At 42.1% G+C, this 6,014-nt stretch overlaps 2 pseudogenes; one reads left to right on the forward strand and one right to left on the reverse strand.

Annotated features, from left to right (window-relative positions):
• Window positions 1–1,302: 1,302 nt before the first annotated feature.
• On the reverse strand, window positions 1,303–2,231 carry LOC147426798 (syntaxin-52-like; annotated as a pseudogene).
• An 810-nt stretch (window positions 2,232–3,041) lies between these two features.
• LOC147426799 (chlorophyll a-b binding protein 7, chloroplastic-like) lies at window positions 3,042–4,093 on the forward strand (annotated as a pseudogene).
• The last annotated feature ends 1,921 nt before the right edge of the window (window positions 4,094–6,014 follow it).

Below are 6,014 nucleotides of genomic sequence, written 5' to 3' on the forward strand. Positions count from 1 at the left end.
AGTGTTTGGACACGATATATTAAATTTTATCGTCAATAGATTATTTATCATTTGTTATATATTCATGCACCACAACAAAAAGGGTTATCGATGAATAGACTACCTCCTAAATTCCAAAACACCAAAGTTTACTTTTAAGAAAATAAACACAATATTTGAAAATATTATCTTCTTTCTTAGGCTCGCTTGGGCTTCACATGTTTGAGCATAAAGTAAGATTGATAGAATAATAAGAGCTCTAGCCCTGTACTTAATGTTCAAGTCATCGTAAGTTTCTTTTTGTAAGGTCATTTGTAGTGCTCCTATGTCTAGTACTTTGGTTCTTGATTGTTGTCATTTTTTATACTTGAGAGCATGTGCATCCTTCCTCATCTTAGACGCATCAATTTGATAGCAATTTATTGCACCTCATTAGTTCATTTATACACCAATCATCTTTTCCATGTCGTCTTGTCCTATCTATACTCTACAAGGATGTGATCTTCATACAAAGACACTCTTCTTACACGACACATCACTGACAAACACCATAACTAATTATGAAAGGCTTCTTTTGTTACAATAAAATCATGTTTTTCCTCAATTGACCAATATAGGAATTTTTTAATCAATTTACAAAAACAACAACAAAAATTTATAGAGTTATATACCTAGAATTTTCTAGAAAGGCATCGTCCTAGGTGTTTGGGAAAAATGTGTCTCGGCTTAATATCATGTCCTTTTCGATTTCAAAAATGCCCGTTGACTCTCCCTCACCCTCTTATTTTTAGAAAATGCCAGGCACCCCACATGGTGCATGAAATAACTCTCTCTCTCTCTCTCTCTCTCTCTCTCTCTCTCTCTCTCTCTCGATAAAGAAAAAACTAACCCGTTACTCTAATTCAAGACAAACATCACAAAATAAGACGTCTCATGTCTTGTTGGGTATTCAGTATTAACAAAGCAGATACCAATCTTTGCTTACACAGAAGGCAAAAAGTAGTTCAACCTTGATAAAAGGTGGTCCTCCAAACAAGAAATTATCCATAGCATACACACACGCTATGTTACAGCTTCCTTTTGAATCACCGACCATGGTCAATGTTGAGGCGGCTTTGATAGAATCATGAGACATGATGATTACGTGCATTACTTATTTGTCAAACCATTTTTTTTTTTTGCCAGCAGTCACTTTAGAAGTCAGCAAATAGCTTGTGCATTCGAAAGGGCCACATACTGAAACCTCACCATCAATCCTTTGCTCGCACAAAGACACCTCACACAGTACCCGATCATCACAATTATGACGAGGGCTAGCATACCTCACAAATATCGGATCAACGCAATTATGACAAGGGCTAGTATCACAATCAGAAGAACCATCAAGATGAGGGACATCATTGAACACCCACTGCTTGTCTTCTGCCCTAGTACGCCTAGCCTCCTCTGCATAGCGTTCAATTGTGTATTTGTTCTGTCTGTGTCGTCATCTAAATTATTCAAAGGCTTTGTGTGCAAATCCAGCGTTTCATTTACAGCCAAGGCAATGTTTTTTGTGCTTGTCATTGTCTCTTCATGATTCAAAAGGTCATCATCTTGCTCCCGCATGATCTGTCAGACTGTCATTGAAGCCGAGCAATTCCATAGTTATCTAAGCCTGTTGTTCTATTGTTCTCTTTAGGTTCCCCTCTCCCATCCTGACCCAATAGATTAATCATGTTAGAAGCTTGGGAGGAATTTATTCTATTTGACATCTGATTCATCCTAGAATGAAGACTCAGAAATCTGTCTTGTTGTTTGCTTAAGTCCTTTTCATTCAAAGATTTGGTGAGGGAAGGATTGCTCAAGAGGGACTGAAGGCTATCAAGGTGGGTACCAAGCATGGTGATATTCCGTCTACAGTCAAGACACAACAAGCAATCATATACGATCAAAGTGCCATTGAGAGCACATGGACAACTTTAAGGGATCCATTAGTAAGTGAGGCAATTTTGGATTCATAGACAACCACAACACAAAGTTTCAAAATAACAAACATGCAATATCACTAAGAGATGATTGAGTGAGCATAGGAGGTCAAATAGAGAGCAATGTATTACTAGCTTGTGGCAAACGAGGCGGGAATTGTTAGCAGCACGGGACCCACTGCCAACGGGGGCTACGGAGTTGCGCTCTACAATGCAGGCTGCTATATCCTCTGCAAGCCAGACTGCATCTTCAAACTCTTGGATCCATGAATCATTCTGTGCCATCATATATGACCCTACAATGATGTGCAAAGGAAGAGTGGTCCAAAGTTCATGCGGGAACGAAGGGCGGGGGCACCTTCAAAACGCGTTCACAGTCCCCCACATCACGCCAATGTCAAGCAGACAAAACAATATGCTCTCTCTCTCTCTCTCTCTCTCTCTCTCTCTCTCTCTCTCTCTCTCTCTCTCTCTCTCTCTCTCTCTCTCTCTCTCTCTCTCTCTCTCTCTCTCTCTCTCTCTCTCTCTCTCTCTCTCTCTCTCTCTCTCTCTCTCTCTCTCTCTCTCTCTCTCTCTCTCTCTCTCTCTCTCTCTCTCCCCTTCCTCTGCAGCCCGCCACCTCTAGCGGCCTCCTTCAGGCGTCCCTTTTCACCTTTCCATGTGCGGCTCGGCCCTCTCAATTCTGCAGACCCGCCCCGTCTAGGCAACCTCTATAGGCAGCCCCTGCTCGGCCAACTCTGGCTCCGCGACTCGGTCCTACTCAGGATAATTAAACGAAGAGAGAGAGAGAGAGAGAGAGAGAGAGAGAGAGTTTTACAGCAGAGAGGATTGGAGAGAATATGGGGATTCGGTCTCTCAGTTTTAAAAAAAAAACTCTCTGAAAGAGCGCGCGCTCTTTCAGAGAGTTTTTTTTTAAAAACTGAGAGAGAGAGAGAGAGAGAGAGAGAGAGAGAGAGAGAGAGAGAGAGAGAGAGAGAGAGAGAGAGAGAGAGAGAGAGAGAGAGAGAGAGAGAGAGAGAGTCATTGTGCTTGTGGGATCCCAACACAATAGAGAGCAGCACAGCTGAAATTTATCACCGCCGCGAGCTTGTGGCTATGGCGTTCGCAGTGTGCTCCTCTAGCAGTCTCATAGCTATGGCAGCATCCAGCATGAGCAGGAGCTCCTTTGTGTTTGGACGGGCATTGCGTGCTTCACCCGCAGAAGCTACATTTGTTCCATCAAAGAGGGCCCTCATTGTTTCGGCAGCGATAACCGACAGGCCTTGCGGTTCCCTGGCAGCATTCCTTCGGAATGGCTTGATGGAAGCCTACGTGGGGACTTTGGATTTGACCCCCTTGGTCTTGGATCCGAGCACAAGCTTCTCAAGTGGTTTGTGTAATCAGAGATAGTGGACTGTAGGTGGGCTCACAAGAAGTTTTAGACAAATTCTCACAATAATTCCCACATTGTGACTTACCTCAACATCATGAGTTTCTGTGAGAGAGACACCACATACCTAGCTAGGTACGATTGGGGGCAGGGGACCGCCAGCCCGATGGGGAGGCCGGCGGTCCGCTACCCCCAATCATACCTAGCTAGGTATGTGGTGCCTCTCGAGCAGAAGCTCATCATGTTATGCATGGTATGAAAAACACTGAAAAAAGAGTCTGTTTTCCTACATGAGAATATTTCTAAATCTTCTTGTGGCTATGTTGGGTGCTGCTGAAATATTCATTCCAAAGCAGGAATTTTGAACACCCCATCCTGGTACTTAGCTGGAAAGGCCGAGTATTTCACAATTACAACTATCCTGTTCATAGTGGATCTTATATTCTTAGGCTAAGCTAAGGGCCGAAGATGGGCAAACATCATTACTCCAGGATCAGTGAATACTGACCCCATCTTCACCAATAACAAGCTAATAGGCAGAGATGTTGGATTTCCCGGTGGCTTCTGGTTCGACCCTCTCGGCTGGGGCTCTGGTTCTCTTGAGAAGATCAAGGAGCTTAGGACTAAGGAGATAAAGAATGACATACTCGCTATGTTGGTCGTTATGGGTGCTTGGTTCCAAGCAATCTACACGGGCATTAGCCCCATTGACAACCTTATCGCCCATCTTTCTTACCCTGGTCACAACATTGTTTTCTCGGATTTCTTGACCAAGTGAGCAATGATCGTTGTACCTCCAACACTTGGAGCAGATATTGACACTCACTTCCTTTGTATGACAATTGAGAAGTTCGTAAAAACCTTTTATTTGGTTGGAAGGTCCTATTTTGTCGTGTAAGCTGTACCTGCTACTGTTTTGTCAATTTACTTGTATCATGTTTCATTGCATTACCTTGAGGATATGAGTCAGTTTTGATTACAAAACATGCATGTTCTGGTTGTTATTTACATCAAACGTTTGCCACTGTTCTCTGACCAAATGCCTCTCATTCGATTCCTTCATCTCTCCCAGTTAATAAAGATAATGAAGTCTGGCTTGAATGCGAGAGAGAGAGAGAGAGAGAGAGAGAGAGAGAGAGAGAGAGAGAGAGAGAGAGAGAGAGAGAGAGAGAGAGAGAGAGATATCCACGACAAAGAGGAAGCAAGCAATCCAGGAGAGGGGCTCACGTTACAGTATCAATTGTTTCTCTCTCTCTCTCTCTCTCTCTCTCTCTCACACACACACACACACACACACACACACACACACACACACATTCACACACACACACACACTCACACACACACACACACTCACACACACACACACACACACATGCACACACACCCATTTGATTCCTTTTCTCTTACTTGTCTCAAATCAGCAAAAGGTTTTGTGACTCCCTCTCTGCTACCATTTATGGACGACAATATGGCCACAAGATTGTTCTTATGTTTGACGATAGCATCTATGCACTTTCTATCTCTTTTGTGATACAACATTATGAAATAACTAATGCATTCAATTTGCATCCATTAACTCTAATGGGAGAGCAGGTGAAGATAAAGGCTACTGAACTTTCTAGTGGTGAACAAATCCTCCTTTTCAATCATGGCCAATGTCAATTCTAGAAGGTTCGCATTGCTATTGAAAGCACACAAGGCATTGGAATGAAGGACACACTAGTAATATTCCGATGGTCCCTCCAGAGTAGTTGGTATACTACATGCAATGCCTTCACAACGTACACATGGCACTCAAGAAAGCAAAGGATATCATTCAAGTTCAAGAGCTACCTACATTATGATGGACATGTGGCATTTGAGTTACCATCTTTTGATCTTTTTGTGCACGAACTTATGACAATTGCAACATGTGAATTTACCATGGAGAATAAGTTTGCACAAATAGAGTTTTGGAATGTGCTCAGCAAGATGGTACAAAAGCAAGATATGACTGTGTATCAATGTGTGTGTGAACACATTAAAGGAAGAGTATGGCTCTTTTGTTTGAGACTATTTTAATGTGTGTGAATACATTAAAGGAAGAGTATGGCTCTTTTGTTTGACACTATTTGATATGCAACATGGATACTTTGCTACACTATACTCAATAGAGTAACTATTGAGATCTTGATCTAATCTTTTTCATTGCTTATGCTCGCTCGGTTTCTTGTCTACTCGAAAATACTCGCTCGAGGATTGGGATTCCTCTTTGGTTTGTTCTACCTCCTCAGGAGTCATCATAACAAATTGTTGTTATAATCCCTAAACAAGTAAGTTGGTAGATCCGCAGATCCCTTATCTTTGATTTTGAAGATATAGATTATCTTCATGGCCGTTAATTGTCCTGGTCTAGCATGAGAAGTCCACAAAAGATCTTTTATGTTTCTATCTTCCCAACAATAGACTCTGATCCTAGGATTATTTGTACTAAGCCGTTTCAAAGGCTTCAAATCTACTTGATCGTATCCCTCGAATTCCAAAGTTGGTGGTCCTTCTTTGCTGACATATTTGGGATTTTAGTGTTTACTTCTAATCCCCATTTGTCTACCACGTCAGGGTTTTCGACTTGTACATATTGAGTTCCGTTTCGATCCATGTACATTTTTCCTTGTTTGTTTTCCCTAACCTCTTCTTCGAACTCAATACCATGATCA

Source organism: Adiantum capillus-veneris, chromosome 24 (genome assembly GCF_014529385.1).
Source record: "Adiantum capillus-veneris isolate H3 chromosome 24, ASM1452938v2, whole genome shotgun sequence".
NCBI lineage: Eukaryota > Viridiplantae > Streptophyta > Polypodiopsida > Polypodiales > Pteridaceae > Adiantum > Adiantum capillus-veneris.